Below are 21715 nucleotides of genomic sequence, written 5' to 3'. Positions count from 1 at the left end.
TCTAATATGATAGAGGTGATAGAGCTCGATGTTTGCAGAATGAATCGATGTACAGCAGATCATTTGAGAGCTCCACTGATAAAACACAAAGATGTGGGTGATGAGCTGACAGTCCACAATGCAATTTGTTTTTCTCTAATTTTGTGCTGAACCATTTCTCCGACACGATCCGTATTTTTCTCTGCGGAACTGAAAATCCCTCCGGAGATTTTTATGAGAGTGGCGAGATGCCCACAGCCGGTTGTTGTTATTCATACCGTATGTGACTGAGTGGGATTTACAGTATTGAAGATGGTGACGAAATTGGAAAAGAAAACGGCTCGATAGAGAGCAAATAGTTACATGCAATAATGGGATGCTCAATCTGTGTAATAATGCACAATAAAATACAACACGGAAATCCTTGTGCAATGCTGAGCAATGGCTGTTTATTATTTGTTCTATGCAAATGGCTCTGCACTGTGGATAATGCAGTCTAAAGCTGGGCATGATTTTGTCAAAGCGTCTTAAATTTAACAATCTCATCTGTGTGTGTATGTGTGCATTTCCAGAAAAGCAGACCGTACAGCAACCTAAACTGAAACAAATCTCTCGCTGGATGGGCTTGAGCATGACTCACACTGTGCAGCGAAAGCGATTTGGTTACGGTAAAGGGCTCATCTAAACGTCCATGCATTTTTGTTCCATTATCTGTTACAAGGATACAAGAATCTGCGCGGGCGCTCGGCGAGGCATCAAATCACACATCCTATCTCAGACCACCGGCTCGTTTCCGGCTGAAAAAATGTATCTTCGAATTCACCCGACCTTTCTGAGCTTGGTGGGACGAAAACTTTATCAGAAATAAGTGACCTTTCTACTTTGATAGTCCAAAACAACAGAGACAAGACCGTCTGTGCTCGCAGCTTCAGCTGTCTAGAGGAAATAGGGAGTAGGAAGGTTCTGTGGACAGTCCGATCGCAGTAAATGCTCACCTCTCATAGAGCAGGCCAACAGACACAAACGTTAAACAGAAGCTGCAAGTCTGCAGCCGATGAAATTGCCTCTCTTATTCTCCGTCCACATTCTGCTGCAGTGCCATCCAGCATGCTGAAAGATCTATTGCACTGTTACAGTGGCTAAGGAGTCAATGTCAAACAGCATTTCCATACAGATCAACATCTCTGTGGGAACATATTGACACTGGAAACCAGCCAAAAACATAAAAATTCTCCAAAGCTCCCTGTCAGAGGCGAGCGGGCAGGATTCTTTAAAGGATCCTTACCTCGCCAGGGGTTGAGCACACTTATTTATATAATTTAAACGACAAAAAAAAAAAAAAAAAAAAAAAGCCCACCGGGAACTTGTGTCACGTCTTTTCCTGTTTCTAGGCTCGGAGAGAATAATCACTTATTCAGCCTGGATAAGGGTGCAGACACAGGCTGAAAACCTTGCCTAACCTTCCCAATCATGCCTCTGTGATCCGTAATTATAATAACGATTGGACTAATTGGCCAGACCTTATGCACCGAAGTAATGACGGGGTGATTACAAGCGACTATGGCAGCAAAGAGACGAGGTATAAAACAAGGTATGAGGAGACAGCCATCGGAGCTTGCAGGAACAGTAAACAAGTAACATGGAGGGCTGCAGGAGAATTCACCGACATGACAGCTTACAGCATGAACAAAACGTGACAGAAAGAAAAAAAAAAAATGGGACAAACTGAAATAAAAAAAAGATCCTGGTGTTTTCTTGTTCTCAGAGGCTGTCATGTTTAAATCTGCAGAGCATGCAGAGACATCATCAGCGTTGACTCAGCCTCGGGAGAGAGAGAGAGAGAGAGAGAGAGGGAGTGTAAAACTTGACACTATGCCAATGTTCCTCAAAGTACAAAACTACCAAAGTGAACCAAAAGAAATCACATAGAGCACAAGAACTCCTTGATCTACAGTACACTTGGAAAGTCAAAGGGGGTACATTTGGCCATTCCTCCTTTGGTGTTGCACTCTTGTCCTGGAAGCAAGGTTCAGATGCAGTGGGTCTATCTATATTTAGAGTTCTGAACTTTCGGGAACACTGACCAGGTCAAGAATCTAGGAGCGGTTATTTATCCCGACCTTAACTTTTATCCGCATACAGTATCCACAGCTATGCAAAAGAAAGCCTTCCATCATTTCAGGAAGGTTTAGAAAATGTCATGCTTTCTATCCCGCTCGGATTCGTGAACGCTTGTCCGTGACTTTGTTCTCACCACGCTAAATTACTACGATGTCCTTTTCACTGACCCATTCAAAATGCAGCCACTGGCATCTTAACAAGGACCCAAAAAAATCAGATCAAATCACTCCGCTTCTCAAACATTTAAAAAGTACCATAACACCAGGATGAAAACTGCCCTCTCTGGTTGAAAGTTTCAAGGGTGTTTCACCTATGACCACACGCCCAGCGTCACTGTTGTCTGCAGTACCAGCGTTTTGCCTCCTGATTTTACACATCTCTATTTAATGCTTATTAACTTGTGTAAAAATCACAGAGCCATAGCGGTAATGGCTTAAATCGAAGATGGCACCATTAAAAAGTATAGGCATTGATTGATCAATTCATTTTTCTCCATGAAAATATTGGAAATTAAATACACATTTAAAAAAAAAAAAAAAAAACTTGATTTTTTTTTTAACCAACTAAAATATGAATTATTTAACTATTTCCAAGTTTCAACACTTCTTCTCCATAAGTGTACCAAATTTCAGGTGGATATGTAGAAGCACTGAGGTTTTACAGGGCAGTTAGTAAGCAGTGTACCTTGGCGTCCTTTTGTGTACCAAGCCTCCCCAACAGCTCTCCAAAATGACTAAAATATGGTTTCTATTTCTTTTAAAAAAGTGTTGTTTTTTTTAAAACAAATAATATCTTGGAGCTATTCACAACCACAAAATGAGGGAATTTCAATTTGGATATGCATAACTCCAAAAAACCAAAACAACAGATTACTTCGCTTCTTTGGGTGGCTTTAAAACTATTTACAATTATTTCCATCATCTTATTTTACTCTAGGTCAGCAGTTTATGCTCCTCCGTTTTAAGTAACTCCAGTGATTGTGTGTTGGGCTCTGAGCGCCGTTAAAATGCGGGTGACCTACGTTCAATACAGCGCCTGAACGCGGCCCTACACGGACCCAAACAAAAAAGGTGGTGCTGCCACTGCTGCTCCGCTGACGTGCTGCTCTTCGCTATGCGCTAAGCGTAGGCGTTGGGCGACAGCGTTGTGGGGTTGCGATGGACCCCGGGGTACACTCCAACACCACCGCAGCACCACAGGTGGTCAGCGAAAACAAGACTCTCAGGCAGTGTTAAATTACTCCTCTAAACCCTGCTCTTGATCTGACTTGTTGCAAGTCCAGCAACCCAACACACTGCTTTGTTCACAAGACCGCCATCAGCTCCAAATTTCCCAGAGCTCTTTCTAAGTATGGCAATACAGCAAACACAATGTTAGAGATTTTGAAAAAGGCAAAGGCCATGAGAAAGGCTGCATAACGTGACGAACTGCTCTATTCATGCTAGTTTTGTGGGACGCTGAACCGGAGATGAAGACTTGGTTCGTCTCCCTTCGCCACCTTAATAGCCCAAACTATCATGTCTTTTCTACACGTGTGGGGGCTACATGTCTTCTCCCTGAGGATAAAATGATAATGCCTTGAGGCTCCAGCATTAAAGATGGCATAGGTCATTAATTCTGATTCTCAGTGAACATGCTAAAGCCACAGCATGCAGGGTGTCTGTTATCTCAGGGCCTGTCTGTGTCCGCATATTTTCGTTGCTTTCATGCATTTTTTCCATCTGTTTAATTGTACAATGCAGTTAATAGTGTTACCAAAACTACCACATTGTCATTAGGCACGCACCTTAATGCACTGATGACACAATGCTCGTAGAGATGAAGGGGGAAGGAACTTTTGTGGACCTATAAAACGTATGAAAACATCGTGGGGATGCAGAGAGGGAATACTAATACAGGCTGCAGCAAAGAACAGCGTGTTTTCCTGCTAAAATCAAATGCACTGTAGCAACAGAATGTAATGAGCCAGAGAGAATTGAACTTTTATATAAGATGCTGTTAATTCATGCCCACACGAGCAGCCAGAGGGTCCAGCGGCGTGCTCGCTGACACTTTAACAAACACGAGACGACACGAGCTGTTGACAGACTCGAGGTGGCAACCGAGTGAATTCCCACCTGTAACCCTCAGGGTGGGTAACAGGTACAAAGTCATCGAATAGCTCGCAATGACGAGGTCCGATGCGGTCTGTGGCGACGGGGAGCTGGTAACGGCGACCGCCGCGACACGTTTACCATCAAGCCTTTAGTCAGCACTTTCATCCTCAGAGACTTCATGACTCAGTGATGTGGCATGAGGTTCGAGACACAAGTTACACCAGGTTATTTAACTGTATACGTATATAAAATTAGACAACACACATATTATAGAGGTGTAGTGAAAACATAAGGCATCTCTGTGCAAAGTAACATGGCTTTGTAAATTGCTTATGATTTCTTTTTGCAATGACATTTCATAAATATTCATACTGTTTGGCCCTTTTAACTATAGTTTTAATCACTGCATTGAACTCCCTTTCACACTATAGTGCACTTCTCCATATGAATAAGGAGTAAAAGGTGTCGTTTCAGCCCATTTTCGACAGTGCAGAGATGTAATTCTAATCCTCAAATAGAGGGATTTGGAATCTCTGTTTCTTTCATCCTCCTCAAATGGACTTCATTTCTGCAAAAAATATGAGCAGATTAATCTGAAACCCAAATCCTCCCCTATTGTTTAAGTGGTTTTAAGTACAGATGGATTTTCTTTTACGCCTTTCTCGATCAGACTTTTAATCTTGGAATAACAGATTCCAAATGAAGTGCCTGCTCCGGCTCTGCCGCTGCAACGGTTCAAAGGACATCGGCGGTATGCGACTGCATCCAAACCCATTTGAACAGTCTTGCTTTTCCTTCATACAACGAGGCACAGCAATAGGGCCGTACATAAACAAGTTGTCTTGTTTGTTACTCACGGCAGGGGAACTAATTTCCAACTGGCCAGTGTGTGCGCGCGCGCGAATTGTTCTTGAGATTCTTCCGGCTGGTTTGTTTGATTTGCGAGTGAATCTCTTCCAGTCCATTAGAGAGATGCTGGGAGGGCTCCACCGCCAGCTGACCTCCCTTCTCTGCAGAGTTTGCACTAAATCACATCTTTGTAAAATAACATGGAATACCCAGAGCCAGTGCCGGATGAGTCAGTGTGTGGGGCACAGAGCTGCTGTAGCAGGGTGGAAATAAACCTGTGGGAGATGTTTCGTATGATACACTGTGCACACTTCTGAATTGATTTACATGTGATGAAGAGCGTTCCTTGCGAACCTGAAATCTGATTCACCGCGAACACAACAACCCTGGATCTCATTAGTCCCATAACTGATGATATATGTACTCTACATCATGATATCACGCGCATCCATAGACAAAAAGCCCATTTACATGGAAGTGCACATTCCTGTCGAGGCAATTAAAGGCGTCTAGTCCACCTTGTCCCTCATCACAATGGAAACAGAATAAGAATGGTTAGGGTTTTTATCTGTGAGCGTCCCCTATACCTATAGCTCTTCCGCTTGGTGAACGTGCATTAGGAAATGGCTAAAAAAAGTGATGAAGCGCGCACACATGCGAAAAAAGTGTTTCCTGCTTGCCTCTCATGTATAATGCATAAAGTCAAATGTTCGTTTTTATTTATTTTTTTCTATTTTGTCAGTATCAACACACAAGTCGTATTTAGGAAACGAGAACAATAGGGAGCACAGGCAGAGTTTCCTCCTCATTTCATCATTTTTTCCTGTAGCGATGTGTGTCTACACGTCCGTCAAGGGAGGCAAAATGCATCCGGGAAAATCTTCCTGCGGCTCCGCCGAATGAAAGGTTTACCTTCAACTCGGAACTTCAGCAGCGCTTCAAGTTACTTCGCCAGAGATAAACGACTTCTAGTGGAGGCAAAGATCTGCTTGGGCCATCCTGCAGGAAGAAAACGAATGATTCGTGTGGTCGTCCCCTCCGCGGCTTTAATGAGAGATGTTTATTCAAAAGGTGGCCCCGGGAAATGTTCCAGCCCATCATTAGCCAGGTATCTGAAGCCATACCCTTTGTGTGCAAATATGTAATGCGCTGACCCCACTCGCACGTCCCAGACCTCTGACTTAAATTCAGATCCGTATGGACTGTCACTGACAAACTCTAAAATAAGTTGTGTAGCTGAAGTTAATGGCTTTACCTCCAGTTTACAGCCTCGGCTCGCTCTGGGAATCTTAATGTGTGTGAAATAAAAACCAATCATAGGCCACTGTTTGCGCACGTCACCACTCAGCAGAGTTAACAGAAACCTGCCTCACAGTCCAATCAGCTCATTATTTCATTTTCTGTTTGGTCGGGCCAACTTCTGCAAGTCACACATTCATTAATCCCGACCGACGCTCAATGTACGCACAGTTTAATGTTCCGTGTATAATTAGTGGGTAATACTTCTGTCAACTTCAGCTAAGTTGTACAAAGAGTGTGCTGCCGCCATCTCATCAGTTGAGTAGGTGGCTTAAAGTGACAAAAGTACCGAACGCGAAAAAAAACTAAGACTAAATGAACTGCTGGGAGTGTCTGAACTTCTTTCAGTCAACGTGTTGTTTCGACGCAGGGGCCCTCACTGGGTCACTTTACTGCCGTATATACACCACAAGATGGCTGAGTCTTCATCAATAACCCAGTGAGGACCTGGCACACAAATGACCAGCTTCTAAAGGACGCAGCACATCCCGCGCAGAGATGCCGAGATGAAAGTCCCCGCGTCCAAGCGGTCAAAGGCGCATACACACTTATTGCAAACTTTCCGGGTTTAATTCCTGGCTGGGAATCTTCTTGCGTGCCATCTCACTCTCTCCGTACCCATGACCCCTTGTCTGCCTTTTTCTGTCAGAATGAGGGCAACATCCCAAACAAAGAAGATGCGAAACAAAAAAGCTCAAATCAACACTACAAACTACCACACACTCGACCGACCCGACAAACAGAAAGAGGGCTGGCAACAAGCCCTCGCACCTAAACAACAAAACAGGTCTGTCAGTGTCTTTCACCAAAAAATTATTCATACTTTATTATCTACCACTTCTATCAAGGTTTGGTTAGGTTTAGGCGCCTGCGCCTACCTGGGTTATGGTTGGAGATTGCGGCCAAGAGTAGGAGGGATGGGACGCGAACCCCGGGCAAGGGCAGGGCTGTCGCTTTCTTATCTGAAACTATCTTTGGAATTCAGAAACAATGAAATAATTGACCTGATATGTAATTGGAAATTTCAGTGTAGAAGCACAGCGCTCCCTGCCAGCACTCTAGCGAGACAGTGAGGGCACCACAAACGAACAATAACACGCTAATTGTACATCTGGTTTTGCTACGTGGGTTAAAGCTGAATTTATTTGAACAAATTACATGTTTGGTCCAATTTGGTAGCATGACGGCCCTGCAGCACATAGTCACAGGCGGAAGCTGTCTCTGCCCAACCATCCACCTCATCCTCCTCATCCCTAAGAGGTTTTGCATCTATTTAAAAAAAAAGTCATCCTCCTCGGGTCTTTGCTTCCGAGAGGTGAAGGTCATAGTTGCTTGTCAGGAAAAGGACTTCTGCCGGTGAAGGACAGTCTCAGTGTATACAACCCTAGTAACCAGCTAAGTTACTTGGGTTTTACGAGACGCATGTTTGCCGCTCAGGCTTACTACACATTACCAAACGGCCTGCGAAGTGGTTTGCATTGAAATTCTCCAGCTGCAAACTAACTAGAAACCCGTCGGAGCCAACGTGAGAGTCGGGGAGAATGCAGAAAACCAGACGGAGGGAAGCAGAGAGAAAGTCGGATGGGAAGATTTCACTGCAGAGTACCGCACGCCCCCCCCCTCGACCCGCCGTCAGAGCGATTGGTATTCACTGCGGCCAGGCAGCAGTGCCAGTGTGCACTGCATCTCCCAGGAACATTAAGAATTGAAGAGTATCGTTCCTATTGTTCTTATCTATCAGCCTTCATTCAATACCGCGCCCTCGTGGTGCCACTCCAGCAAAATAAATTGCTGTCATGGAAACAATATGCACAGGCAGACGCACTCGCTTCCTGGAAATGAAATGCCCCACAACCCACTGCTTCCAGGCGCAGGGGTCTAATAAAAAGAGGCTGCCGCTCCTGTTGATGTTTACCCAGGCTAATGTATTCTGGCCTGCTGGTTTTTTCTTTCTTGCTTTCTCCGATATGAACATTCATGTAGAAAGAACATACTGCCGGCCTCTTATCAATCGGTAAAATGTCTGGCTGAAGTGCTCTTATGATGAAAAAACGTCTGATATTTAAGAGTAATCTTTTATTTTTTCTAAATAAAAAAATTTCCAAAAATCACCTTGTTTTTAACCTCGCTCCTGCCACAGGAAAAAAAAAAAAGCTGCTTGGGGCAAGTAGCTCACTTGCAAACACAGTCACTGCCGCTCTATGTGAGACAGAAAAAGGCACGAGATTGATGGGTATTTTCACGTGTCATGAAGACTACAGCCAGCAGCGACTTCCCAGTGGATGTTCGAGTACAACCAGCGCGTTCTCCATAAAGGCCCAGCGGACTACACAAAATTCATCTGGAATAATATATATATATATAAATCTGTTATGAATTCCACGGGTTCGGCAGTGTGTACACGGGGCATTTCCATCCATCAATCCGCCTCGGCCTCTCGTTGCGTTTCCATGGCAGCGCTGTAAAAGGCGCAAAAAAAAATAATACACCGTTTACCCTCTATCTGGCCACCTGTTGCTACCGCCACAACCCGACTGTTCATGCCACGCAGCCCCAAAATGGGAGGGCGTGCTTTGCATGTAAGAGAGGGCGCGGAATGATTTAGCAGGTTTGCAAGTACTATTTATTCGACACATTTTGTGTTCAGCATTAACTTGACCGTATACTGTAGCTGCATATTACACGAGTACTTATTCAATTCAGTTCTAAGTGCTGGATGAAGCATATGTGTTTCCACATGCCGTATGTACACTCCACTGTGGCTGCCACGTGGCGTCTTATGTCGCCTGAGAGCACATTGTAGAGAATACAGTATGTGTCCTCTCTGTGGCCATTTCAGGTCATGGCAGACTAGTGAAATGGCTCCCGGGTCGTGGATCATTACAGCTGACCTTGGGGACACGTGTGATTACCGTCAGGCTCAGTACTGGTCGAAAATTCAGCACAGCAACCAACTCAGAAAACCAAGTGGTCTTAACGTGTAGCGGCAGCAGCAGCAATGGGAAAACCTTCGACTTGCATTTGCAGCAACTTATATCCAGCTCTGATATAGCTGTAGGCCAGTGAACAGTAAACAGTGAGGCTTACATCAATGACATAAAACGATAGTATCAGTAATGCTGGATTACATGCATCGTTCCGGTGAATCCCTTTTGCACGGGTAAGCAATTTGAATTTGGCTCAGAAATGGTGGACTCTCCTGCTAACAATGAAAACAACTGTATAAAAAGATTACACAATGTTAATATACTGGATGGATTTTTCTGAAAAAAATACTGACCATATATATATATATATATATATATATATATATATATTTATATATATTTTATAACTAAAATATGAAAAACACTTGAATGCCACTCCACTGATCCATAACACTTTGTGCTGTAGTCTGGTCTTTCTGCTTTTACAGGTACAACATCTGTATTGGGGTAAATGCACTTAATCCACTTGTATATCTAAAGTGACATTAAGGGATGTTTTTAGGGATGTACCAGTTGCTCTAGACATGGTCAGCGAATGCCCGGGTTGTCTCTATCAACCAGAGCAACAAGGTGGAAATAGTGGACGGTGGACAGTGGTGGAAAGCAGTAACAAAAGCAGGACATGTCTGCCGCCTCACTGCCTGTGGAGGTTTTATAGATGCGGGTTCCCTCAGTCTCAGGATACAAACAAAGTCTGTAGTTTTCTTCTTCACAGACAACAGAGTCTGTATTCAGTTTGGATTTGCAGCAGTTAGAAACAATTCAAATAATAATAAGTTTCTGCACAGGGAAAAAAAAAAAAGGCTCCATAGAAAATTCTCAAACCACCCCAGCAGCAAAATCCAATCCTCCGTCCATCTGTTTGCCCTGTATGTTCCAGTTGCCAAAATATGTCTAAATACACTCCTGTCTCAATCCTCACGCACCATCCCGTTGAGCTCACAAGCAGGGAGGGTGCTCCTGTAAACGAAATGTAGCATGGCCGTGGAGAAGTCTGATAGTGTCCCACCATAGGAAGATAGATGTGTACAGCTTGAACACTCGAGTGGTAAATATCGCCATTTTAAGGCAATAAAATATGATTAAGATGCTGAGCATATGGGTGTCAGCAGAGAAGTGGATTACGCTACAGAAGTTGTTGGTTTTTTTTTTTTTCACATTTTTGGTACTTTTTAAAGCCCCAATTCAAGTCCACAGGGAGTTCATAAACACCACCCTAAATCGGCGTGGTGTTCATGAACACCACGCCGATATCACTTCATAAGTGTAACACTCTAAAGCACAGTTAATCTGCGTCATCAGGACCGCGTGGGCTAGTCTCGATCAGATTATATTGACAGCGTTCTGTCAGTATACGCAAACAGCCCAGAAGCCGGAATCAGATTTCGAGTCAAATATTGCTCCATCCTGACTGGTGCACAGAAGCGCGCGACCTCATCTTTTTCCAACGGAGTCCCGCTGACTTTGAGAGAGAGGAGAGTGGACAGAAAAACAGAGATGGCGGGATCTCTCATTGTGGAAAAACAAAACTGTTCTAACTTTGGCAGGAAATGCATGGACGGCGAATTTAAAAAAATGACCTTCTCACCTTCAAGATCTACGACAAAGAGAGTGAGAGAACAAGGCGCTTAACCCCCGATAGATTCCGCTAACTGCAGCTCAGTCTCCCCTGAGTAAACGGAGAAACAAGAGCAATTCTTATAAAAGTTTACAATTTATTAATTATGCAAAGGGGTCATCTGTACTTGTGCTACATGCCAATTGTGTGTAGCCATTTATGTTAATCGACCTAAGCGATTGAGATCCTGTGTTTCTATGTTTCAGCTGTTCATTATTTAAATACATGTTTTGCTATGAATTGGGTAAGATTAGAGTGCCCCCCTGTCACTGCACACACCTTGCTGCTTTTCTCCACGCACAAGAATTAGAAAAGGTTGCAAACATTAAAAGAGGACTGCGAAGGCAGAGGAGGCATAAAATGTGCAGGAAAGCTTCCCGTCAAGGTATGAAATCAGAATGACAAATTCGCTCTAAAATGTGTTGGGAGTAGCGTATCGAAAAGATAGTGACTGATGTCTTGGAGTACAGACAATCAGAAGACCATTTGTTTTGCTTGTTGAATGCTCACCATCCTCCACTCTACAATACCACTGTTGTTAATTACAAGCAGGCTTAATCATCATACGAATTCAATAGCGCAACCCCTCCCATCAATACAGCTTAACGCTCACCCATAGCGTCCACATCACATTGTCTTTCCAGATAACAAACCTTGACATTTCCATTTGAGCCTGGCACTCCAGTTGCCTGAGCAGACAATTACTGGCAAGGAGAATGCACTGAAATAAGTTTAAATCTCAAAGAAAAACCACTAATGAACCGGTCGGTGAGCCCGAACCAATCCTCAGGTGTGCCAAAATAGTCACTGCGACGGAGGAGACGGAGGAGGCAGTCGGCTCTGACGGACATGCTTAGTTGGCCACAGCTAATGAGCCCTGATGCAGAGGCTTCGAGGACTCTCAGTGAAGCAGCAGACTCGACCAGATGCAAGACGGATGACAGTGCGAGTTACACAAGCGCCACATTCACACACGGACGCGCATGTGTGCCTCTGGTTTCGGCTTCTCTTTGACTTTGTTCTCCGCCTCACGGAAATGATATTTGAAGAGAAGCATAATTAGTATAATTACGCCACCAGACAACATGTATTTCGAGGCTGACGTTACATAATCAAACGTAAACAATCACAAACACATGAATGAAGTACTATTAAACCCCTGCAACTGAAGTGTTTTATTGGTGTGGTGCAGCACTTTTTTAATTTAATATCGTGAGGAATCAGGCGGAAACACGACCAAACCTCAATTGATTTTTCAATAAAGAAAAACAAGCATCCTCTGCCTTCCTCTCTTTCTTTCCCTCCCTTTCCCCTCCTCCCTCTACCTTCTAGCTTTGCCGCTGCCCACACCTGAAAATAGCCCAGAGAAAGTGCTCTCCTCTCTGACAAGGGGGGGGGGGGGGCTGTGCTCTCCTGTCAAGCTACAGTGGGAAGAAAGGTCGATGGTGTGTCGTGAGAGTGTCGGAGGGAAGAGAAATGTGTGAATTAGCCTCCGAAGTTGCAACAGATCCGAGCGGAGAGATAGAAGCAATGGTCAATCACTTTCTACTAAAGATAATGTGTCTGCGAAGAAGCAGGAGTCAGATGGCTTTACATTCTCACCAGAGCAACAAACGCAGTCATCATTTGTCTAAATAGCTTTAAATAGTCAAACATTTTGGGCAATACTCCGAGTTAGATGAGAGGATCAATGCCAATCTGAAGCCTGCGTGTTAAATAGTGAACCGGAGGCGTGGTTGATTAGACCTGTTTAGCCTAAACGCTGGAAGCAGACTTTTAGGGGCAGTTACGCACTGCCACTGTTTCTTGACTGAAACTTAATCCGTCTGCCCAGAACGTCTGCCGGAGAGTGTCTCTGACGACAACATTGGTAGCCTGTGGCAACCTCACTGTGACGACAAGACTCCCCGAAGTCACTGCACCCAGTTGTTGTTCGACCAGCAAAAACAGTTGCCAGGCGCGATTGCCAGTAACACCACAACTTGTTGTTTTTATATTTCGGTTCGTGTACAGATTTAAGTGTTAGTCCGCTTTAGAGGTGTTGCTGGGCACATTGGTGAACTCTGATTTCAGTCTTTATGATAGGGTATCAATCTTCTTATTTAACTCTCAGAAATGAAGCAAATATATTTCTTTTCACTGATTTTTGAAGCGTACCTATAAAACAACCTGCATTTTGGTTCTCCCTGAGAAGCAGCCTCGCGAAGTCCCGCAAATAGGGACTGTCCTCCCGCTGTAAAATGTCTCAGGGAGGAGGTCATGGTAGGATGTAAAACGTGTCTAACTTTGAAAAACAGAAACAACGGGCCATGTCCTGTTTCTCCTAACAATGAAGGCAGTCTTTCTTTGACCTCAACCACGACTTGAATCCTTCGCTAACCTTACCCATTTGGCTCTAGATGCCTAAACTTAGCCGCACCTTAAACATAGGGATGGCATTTCAGAAATTTCTCTTTTTTTTTTTTTTTTTAAATGGAAGATTCTTATTATTGTAGAGGGAATTGGTCAAAAATAGTTAATGAGCATGAATTAATTCCATGATTTTATCAATTATGAATCGATAGAAAAGTACCTTGTGTTGTATAGAAGGACATTGACTTTGTTTTATATGCTACACTCAGTGTCCATCGATTGCTAACATTACATACGGTGCATAATCACCTGAAATATGTTTTATTGTCTCAAACATAGGTTATTGACAGGATTACGCAAAAAAAAAAGCTTCCATGTTAGAGAAACATTTCTTAATCTCTTGCTTAGACTGAAGAGGCAAATACCATAATGCAGCCTCAAGAGCGTATTTTAAGAAATCTAAGAGTGGCATGTCATTGGGTTGGAGTGCGTGGCTCTCCTCCTCCCCCTCCTCTCCGCCTTCACCACAATGAAGAGAGTCGCGGGAGGTGAGAGCACAATTGCGAGGTAGGTCATGAACTGCAGGCCGCTGGGCGGGAGCGGGTACAGGAGAAAAACTGTGAGGCTGAGATAAGAGTTTTTGCACATGGCGTTCAATCGCATTTAAGCCGAGGGGTACTGCACTCATGCGTATTGTTGATGTCAATATACGCAGAAAAAAGAAAAGGTTAACAAGGTCTATGTTGACGCCGAATGCCACTTGGACCAGAGTTAATAGTCTATGTCAATTATGAGAGGGTAAAGCTTTGTCAATTTTTCATCCAATTGTGCCAGACTCCACAGCACTGTTCAAACGTACGGCAGGGAAGCCATAATTAAATCGAGATGTGTTGATCTGGATCAAAGCAAAAAACAGATTGGAAAATAACAGTTTCATTTTGTGGCTTGATTATATTTTCCATGGGCCAGCCCTAATTGTGTTACTCTCTGGTTAATTCACATTCAGGTAAAAGGGTTACAACAAATTAGTTCTAAAAACTTTACTAATAGAACTAGTATGCTACTATTAGTTAACAGACCTTTTTCAGCAAAAGCTGCTAAATTAGTTACTGTGAAAATTGGCAAGATGTGACAATCAGATGCGATTCATATTTATGTTTGGACCGTCACATTATTAAAACTTCCTTTTAATTAAGCAGGGCCTGCTATAAACCAAAGACAGGAGTTGAAAATGTTATTGCCTGCTGTCGGCCATTATGAAGTTTGTTTGCAGGCAGTTATAAAGAATTGAAGCATTTGACACCGTTACGCACCGCTGTAACAGCACCATCGGAAAATAACACACATTATTATTATTAGTGAAATGCCAGAATCTGAAATTCTAAATGCCCTCTCCTTTTCTTTGTGAGCAAACACACTAGCTAAACACATATTGGAAAGCTGTCAACCAGTTGTCAAACTTGCTGCCTATGAGGAACAAGGTAACCATTTCTCTACACACAAAATACACCATCAATCTCATAAAAATAGTAAAGGCCTCTGCAATGTGCTGACTATTGGATTTTGAAAAGGGAATGAGAGGGAAGGATGAGGTGCACCCTCCACATTTAAAAGGTGGGTATTGATACAGAAAGGTGCCTGAAACTACAGAATGCATTTTTAATAATGTTTAGAGCGAGGCTGTTTCATAAGTTCATAAGGTGTGTAAGGTATGCGGCATCAAAATTGTAAGATGTGGAGAAAACCTGCACTGAAGCAAGAACCAAGCGGGGATTTAATGATTTTGTAGCCATCTGACACATCCTTGGAGTAAGTGCAGCACTTCTTCTGATTTAGCCCAGTGCAAATTTAGTTTGGTCATGACCTTGAATGAAAAGGCTTGCACAAAACAGTAATAGCTTGTTCAACCAGCCAGCCCGCAAACAGTTTTTTCTTTTCAAAATCAATGTTGCCCCTGCAGTCGGCGGGGGGAAGTACATTACGTCTGGCTGCTCGGAATCACGCGCATTGTGAGACGCTCAGGCAGCCGAGGAGATGTATCTTCCTCTCTCTCCGGTCTGTGCGGACGATGCACCTGGTGTTACCATGGGGATGCCGTGTCGATTCAGAAAACGCACGGTGAAATTACCTGCAATACAGTGGGAGTGCAAATTTAGTTCCAGGAACGTAGTGGATGTTGTTTTATATTTCAGAGCATTTCAGAGACGTCGAATTTTTGGAAAAAGATGCAGGCAAACGATGTTTTTCGAGCGCCATTGTGCGCCATCAAAGAGGCCATCATTCACTTTAAACATCGATTTCAAGTTTGAACTCGAGGATGTTTTCTGTCAACAAGAAACAGCTGTTTTAAGTTTTAGTGGCATCTTTCACTACTCCAAAGGCTTCAATACTCCTACTGAAGACAAGGAATTGTAACCTTTTATGCGAGCTAAGACAAGGAAGGCCACGTGACTCCCTACGTGCCCTGCTATCAAGGGGGACCACTTCAGAAGGGCCCGAGTCATTTACGCATTTTTAAAGGGGGTGAAGCACAGACTCCTGCAGCAAAATTTGGTAACTGAATCTCAAAGACGTACTGATGGAATGAGGTTGCCTTGAAATCTGATCTTCTCCTGGATGGCTGGCGGCCGGAGACCAAATATAGGCCCGGTGCTTCTGTCGTAATTGGGAGCTTTATTGATTTCCGGGCCTGTTGTCGCGCCTGAGGTGACCTTTTATTTGAGAATAATTGCTCTATTAGGAGGTTTATTCAGGCACCTGCTGGGCATCTCATACACTATTATTGTCCAATAAGAATCCCCAGGCAGTAAAGCAGTGACCCTGTTCTGATATGTGGGGTGGACGGAGAGAGTCGGACTTTCTGCACTGCAGGGGATTATCATCAAATGAGAAGACAGAGCTCACTAGGTGCATTCTTGGGTTAACATGAGCTCCAATACAGCTGGAAAGCTTGATTGCTTCATTTCAGAGAAGTGGCAAAAATACTAGGTAGTGTGTCATAAAACAGACGTAATATTTTCTACACCAACAACAAAATGCCTTGGTCTCAACTACTCTGAATATAAAAAAGGTTTATTTGTGCTTCCATCGTTTTCGCTACCGCTACTGAAGTAAGAGGAGCCCCATTAAAATGCAGCACTGGTCCTCTGTGGGTTCATCCCAAGTGTGATCAGTGCAGAATCAAGAGAGTTAGAAAGGTTTACCGGGGAAACTTTCTCAGGCTGGGATGGAGCTTTTGGGTGGTTTTGACTGAAGCTCACTGCTCACCTCAACCTCAAGAAAGGTTTGAAAGAACTGTGAGCCAGCAGGAAGTCAATAATTAAAAATCAAGCCAAATAATACTGTTTCTCTTAACATAACTATTATTTATTTATATTATTGGGTTGTGCAAAAATGGCAAATGTCAAGCTATGTATGCATGCTGTCTGCAAATGTATTCTTTTAAATAAAACATCTTTTTGGCCGACCCAAAGAAAGTTAGTATGAATATTAAGAATAAATGAGCGCATAATTTAAAAACAAAAACAAAAAAAAACAGGACTTTGACATGGAAGACCACTGTTCATTTCCCATTAGAAACCAACACTCATCACTGTTACTTGTAACAACGACCGTCTCAAAATCTTATCTGCTTATTTATTGTTGTGACCTTGACGACGAAGGTCCGGCACATTGTTTACAATAGTAAACACGGTTCCGGGTCGGAAGACTTATTTAGGAAGAATTTAATCACAATTTATTTTTTATCGAGATATGAAAAAGGATATAAACTTCCGGCATTTAAGAATTCAGCTCAGTTTTAGAGGAATTGTTGATAAGGTTTTCAATATGCCTGTTATCCTTTAAATCTTCCTAATGCTCCCTGAGTGTAGGTGTGGTGAAAAGCCAGTTCACATCGGTTTATCATATTACTCATCTCTGTGCCTTACAACGTGGACAGAAGGTGTGCACGCTGTTTTATAAAGAGAGAAATGGTATTCGACTACCGTGTTCCAATCAAACCTGGGACCTGGTTGTCACAGATAGCTTTGAGGTCATGCTGGCGGGGCACGGGGGGGAAAAAAAAAGGCCGATGAACCGGAAGGTGAGTGTTTGTCACAGTGGTCTAGATGTTACGGTTTCTCTGGGTTTGGGTTGCGGAAGCATCGTGCTCCGTACTTCCTCTGGCACCGAAAACGGAACGATATCACTAAGTCATTAAATTAACAGTTAAGACTCACGCTCAGCTGTTTTTTGTTGTCATGCCATCAACTGTTGCTCGCTACCTTGTTCAGCCACCGAGGCGTTTTTTCGCACGTTAACTCGTTACTGCCTAGCTCTGGCCAGACTTAACACATAAACACTAATTCAAATAGGTGTTATAAGGCTCAGTTGAAAAATCGCTGGCCCGGCCTCTTTGGACATCCAGTCAGTGTGAACACATAGAGAAAGCTCCCGTTCAATGATCTTAATGCACTAATGCTCTCTAATGCATTCTGTTGCCACAAAGCCGACACTGGCATACACGTTCTCAGTGTGATTAAATTGATTTTCAACAGGTTCTTTGTCCCCTAGTCCCAAAAACACATCAACCTAACTCCACGTTTCGAAACTTTCACTTTTATGCCATAATTTTACATGAAACCGCACAATTTTTAAAAGTCAGATACAGTCTAAAAGATATTAGAATGAGTGCCCAAAGGTCTGAGAGGCAAATAACTTCAAAAAGCAAGTTCTCTCTACCCATTGTGGAACTCAAGTATAAACATAACTGTTAATTCTGATATCGTATCGCCTGAAGCAACTCAAGGGTCAGTGACAACTGATAATAAATGTGTGATAAAAACTCACTTAATAGCTTTCTAAGATTCACTCCCACCCAGAGATTACCCAGGAGTGTACTTTTTCTTTCTTCTTCTCTGAAAAGATAGCAAATGACTGAGTGGGGGAGAACCTGTATTCCACTGATATGAGCAGGGGGGAAGAGCATATAATTCAGTGGCAATTGAAAGCACCCTGAGGATCACTGAGAAGAGACACTCCAGAGCACAAAACCCAGGGACTGTGTGGACTTCCAATCACCAAAATGGTAAAGAAGGAAGATTTGATCATGCTGTGTAGCTGCCACTTAGAATCTTTTAGTAATTCTGCGAATGAAAGAAACATTTTGTCAGGGTGATTCCCCAAGTATGCAATTATTTTAGAATAATATTCAATAATAATAAGAATCAAACAGGCAAACCTTTTGGAATAACACAAAAAATCTGAAAATTTTGCGGCCGATTTGTCTACATGCATATTCCACCAGGCTATGAATCGCAGCATTTCAAGGGACTGAATTGATTATGAGAACACTTTTTAAATGTGTGTGGGACTGACATTCTGTAGTAATTAGCGCCATGCATCGTATGCCAATTTCAGCAAAATACCAGTGTAGCACATTTTCATATCAGCAGAACAATAGCCAAATCAAAAGCCCAGATCAAGCTCCCTGTGCCGTTTGATGCTCGAACAAAGTCGGACGCTCATTTGCTAGAACAGTCTGAAATTAGGGCTGCATGCTTATTTGCCAGAATGAGATGCACATTAGCTGAGCGCTTGATTCAATTTCAGTTGCTAGTTAGCAAAGAAAAAACATAAACAAGATGGCGACACAATTAATGACCAATATTATTTTTCCCCCCCACTCACTTTGTCTGTTTAAATCTCTGTGTGTTGTGTTTGTGCAGAGCAGCACACTGAGCTACCACATCTCCATAGAAACTAGGCTGCCGCTGGGCATTTGGAGTGTGCCCAGCAAATGTCATGATAAAAGTCAGTATTTCAGGCGTCAGCACTAAACACCGCCGAGGAGACATGTAATGGCTGCCAATATTTTGAGCGTGGAAAATCAGCAGGGGGTTGACATTGTCGCCTCTGACCAATTCCCTTCCACCCAGACTTATTTTTTTTTTATAGCTGGAGGAAGCCGGAGTGGGATGCATGCCAGCAGATGGGCAGTCCAGGACGGAGCTGACAACCTGACTGTCAGACAGATGACAGGTACACGTGCTTTTCAAGTAGAAAGAGAAAGATGATATTGTAGCGGGCTGCCTACTTTCATGCTCCCATCACCATAATGTGATGAGCTGTCACATTAAAATCCCCAAGTTGGTAAATCTGGGGCGCTATCAGTATTCCCTGGCGAGAATTATTGCAGCCATTACAATAACACTAAAGGTTTGAGGCGATAAATGTCAGCAGGAACACTGGTTGGAAGACTGGGCCAGGCTTTGAAAAGCAAGCTCATTCCTCTAGGCCAGTGCCAGGGCTGAGCAGCCAGACGCCAAGATTTGGGCTTGGCCTTTAGTCCTCTGCAGGCTACTGAGTGTCTCTATGTGCTGCCTCATTGGGGCATTTTATGTCACTAAAGGAAGTAAGGACGAATTTGTTGTCCAATTGCATCTATTCTTGAAAGGAAAAACTTTCAACTCTAGAGCATAAAGATTTTTATCAACCTATACCAGATGTTAAGGACAAAGTCTGAAACCAGAGGTTAAAAAATACCAAAGCTAATGACATTCAAAGCTCAGTGCAGCTGTGTGTCTCAGTTTTAACTGTCACACTTCCCCGACACTGGAACAAACAACCCCTGGCAGCATGTCCAATGAAGCTGGAGCACCAGCTCCTCCTAATTCGCATCTTAGCCTACAGGCAATTACCTGCTTATCGTTCGTGACTAGCACTCGCTCTTCTGAATGTTTGTCACCAACGTGAAGGTGGCGCTGAGAAGACAGCGGGACCCGAGGGGGCCGACGGTGAACCTGGCAATGCTCAACGTTTCAATTAGGGGCTTGGCGGAACATGGCGCCTCCTGATCGCCTGCCTGCTCCACAGCTCCAGGCCCCTAATTAAAGCAGGTCGATAAGGCCAGAAAACACAGCTCGAATGGACTGAGGCGAGGCGCAGATAAACACACGCAAACGAAGACAAGAATACAAAGACATATTAACTTACACGCTGATCCACACATTGTATATAAAGGACACACACACAGAGATATGGGCCGATACACCCCTGACAGCCTCAAGCATGATTAATCTGACTTGCTCAATATTTTCACTCTGCATTTCACGAAATGTACCCGCAATCATAGAAACTGGAAATTTCTGGTTCAAAAAACCTTTTGTAGTTTATCTATAAAAAAAAATTATATTCTGACATAAATTATTTCGCTTATTTACCCTCTTATCAACCCATGCATTTCACCTGAATACAAGGGAGAGAGGAAATAAAGCCTTGGTTTAAAATTCTTGGTGAGTTGCTTCATTTATGGCCACTCAGGTTGATATTAAAAAGAGCTGAATGGTGTTTAGTGGGATCTATATGCATATTCTGTGCTGACTCCCATAGCTTAGACACACAATTGGAATACAATAAAGGAAAAAAAAAAAATTTTTTAATACCTGACAGAAAACATGCTGACCTTCTCCTAAATGAGGCGGTTTTACACACAGTTTGGAAACCCATCCTGAGGTGTTTTCACACAGCCTCAGACACACACACACGCGCACACACTTACCTGATGTCTACACCAACCATTAGTGTGAGAGAGGATTGTCATGACATTTAGTTTGACCGTCTCTCCAAACACTGCATATTTATTGCTGTATTAAAGCGGCCCACCTCCACCGCGTTATAAGCCATTCCGGCAAAGAACATTTAAATCATGACAACAATCATGATGAATTGCTGTTGTGGCTGCCTGGCAATCTTGCCTCTAATCTCCACTTCAGACCCCAACACCACGGCTCAATTGTTCATAATTGCCCTTAAGATGAACTATGGCACAAACATTAGGGGCATCCAATTCTCCTCTAAATCCATCTTTCATTCCCTCTTATCAGTCAAGGGCACTCAGCGAACAGGAGGAATTGGCCTACTATCTATTTGCATTCCAAAAGTGAATCATCTCATCACTCTTTGCTTTTCCGAATCCATTTTTGCCAAACTGCTCATCTCTCTCATCGAGAGGCGGGTCCGCTGACAAGGCACAACAATGTGAGAGGGGAAAAAAGCAAAACAGCTTAAGCGTATGTGGTAACAGTTGGTGACCTGACAACACGCTAGCAATCACAAGAATCACAATCTGACGCGTCACGTGCAGTTATGTGGTTTCAAATTAAAGCTGTGTATTGCCTAAAGGAAATATACTCAAGTATGTCAATCTGGGTTGGAATTAAAGTAGTTAGAACCTGGCAAAAGAACTAAATATAGAAATTACACAGAGATTATACAGGGAAGTGTTCAGTATCACCCCATGAAAAACTGCCTCTTGGGAGATTGGTAGAATATATATTTTTTGCGCTTTTACATTTTCAGCAATTTATCTACACTCCTATACAGAATTTCTAACATTGAAGGGGAGCAGGTGGCGGTCCAGTCTCTTCCTTAAA

General features: G+C 43.2%; 1 protein-coding gene across 4 annotated transcripts in view; it reads right to left on the bottom strand.

Moving 5' to 3' along the window:
- Nucleotides 1–21715, bottom strand: part of LOC120789608 (dipeptidyl aminopeptidase-like protein 6) — a 186594-nt gene that overhangs the window by 58393 nt on the left and 106486 nt on the right. The window lies entirely within an intron of this gene.

The sequence above is a fragment of the Xiphias gladius genome, chromosome 5, assembly GCF_016859285.1.
Source record: "Xiphias gladius isolate SHS-SW01 ecotype Sanya breed wild chromosome 5, ASM1685928v1, whole genome shotgun sequence".
In the NCBI taxonomy this organism is placed as follows: Eukaryota; Metazoa; Chordata; class Actinopteri; order Istiophoriformes; family Xiphiidae; genus Xiphias; species Xiphias gladius.
Note: the sequence above shows the minus strand (reverse complement) of the source record. Positions and strands in the feature narration are given on the sequence as shown.